Below are 1,416 nucleotides of genomic sequence, written 5' to 3'. Positions count from 1 at the left end.
TTTCTAAGTTCGAATTCTTCTACCTCTTCCTTCTATTTTTCTTTTCCTCTGACACCTCAAAGAATCTCTATACTGTGACATAGAGGATTCCATATTTTCTTGTTCTCTTCTCTTTCATATGAGCAGGAGCAAAGACAAAAGCATTCTTGTTGAGGCTGACCCTGAACCTGAAAGGACCTTGAAGCGAAATCTAAGAGAAGCTAAAGCACAACTCTCTATAGAGGACCTAACAGAATTCTTCAAAGAAGAAGACATGGCAGCCGAAAACAACAACAATGGCAACAATGCAAGGAAGGTACTGGGTGACTTTACTGTACCTACTCCCGACTTCTATGGGAGTTACTGCACCTACTCCCGACTTCTATGGGAGAAGCATCTCTATTCCTGCCATTGGAGCAAACAACTTTGAGCTTAAGCCTCAAGTAGTTTCTTTAATGCAACAGAATTGCAAGTTCCATAGACTTCCATTGGAAGATCCTCATCAATTATTAGCTGAATTCTTGCAAATCTATGACACTATCAAGACCAATGGGGTTGACCCTGAGGTCTACAGACTTATGCTATTCCCTTTTGCTGTAAGAGACAGAGCTAGGATACGGTTGGACTCACAACCTAAAGAAAGCCTGAACTCTTAAGAAAAGCTAGTCAATGCCTTCTTGGCAAAGTTCTTTCCACCTCAAAAATTGAGTAAGCTTAGAGTGGAAGTCCAAACCTTCAGACAGAAGGAAGGTGAATCCCTCTATGAAGCTTGGGAAAGATACAAACAATTGATCAAAAAGTGTCCTTCTGACATGCTTTCTGAATGGAGCATCATAGGTATCTTCTATGACGGTCTGTCTGAGCTATCCAAGATGTCATTGGACAGCTCCGCTGGAGGATCTCTTCATCTGAAGAAGACGCCTACAGAAGCTCAAGAACTAATTGAAATAGTTGCAAATAACCAATTCATGTACACTTATGAAAGGAATCTTGTGAACAATGGGACAAATCAGAAGAAAGGAGTTCTTGAGATTAATACTCTGAATGCCATATTGGCTCAGAACAAAATATTGACTCAGCAAGTCAATATGATTTCTCAAAGTTTGTCTGGAATGCAAGCTGCACCAGGCAGTACTAAGGATGCTTCATCTATAGAAGAAGCTTATGATCCTGAGAACCCTTTAATGGAAGAGGTGAATTACATGGGAGAACCCTATGAAAAATACCTATAATCCTTCATGGAGAAATCACCTAAATCTCTCATGGAAGGATCAACAGAGACCTCAACAAGGTTTCAACAAAAATAACGGTGGAAGAAACAGGTTTAGCAATGGCAAGCCTTTTCCATCATCTTCTCAGTAACAGACAGAGAATTCTAAGCAAAGCCACTCTAACTTAGCAACCATGGTCTCTGATGTAATTAAAACCACTCAAAAT

The 1,416-nt window shown here is 40.1% G+C and overlaps 1 non-coding gene across 1 annotated transcript; it reads right to left on the bottom strand.

The window, feature by feature from the left end:
* Positions 1–689: 689 nt before the first annotated feature.
* LOC127746154 (small nucleolar RNA R71) lies at positions 690–797 on the bottom strand. Its single transcript, XR_008007773.1, has one exon. It is a non-coding gene; the product is annotated as a small nucleolar RNA R71 (small nucleolar RNA).
* Between the last annotated feature and the right edge of the window lie 619 nt (positions 798–1,416).

The sequence above is a fragment of the Arachis duranensis genome, chromosome 3, assembly GCF_000817695.3.
Source record: "Arachis duranensis cultivar V14167 chromosome 3, aradu.V14167.gnm2.J7QH, whole genome shotgun sequence".
Classification (NCBI taxonomy): Eukaryota; Viridiplantae; Streptophyta; class Magnoliopsida; order Fabales; family Fabaceae; genus Arachis; species Arachis duranensis.
This window is presented reverse-complemented; position numbering and strand designations above follow the sequence as displayed.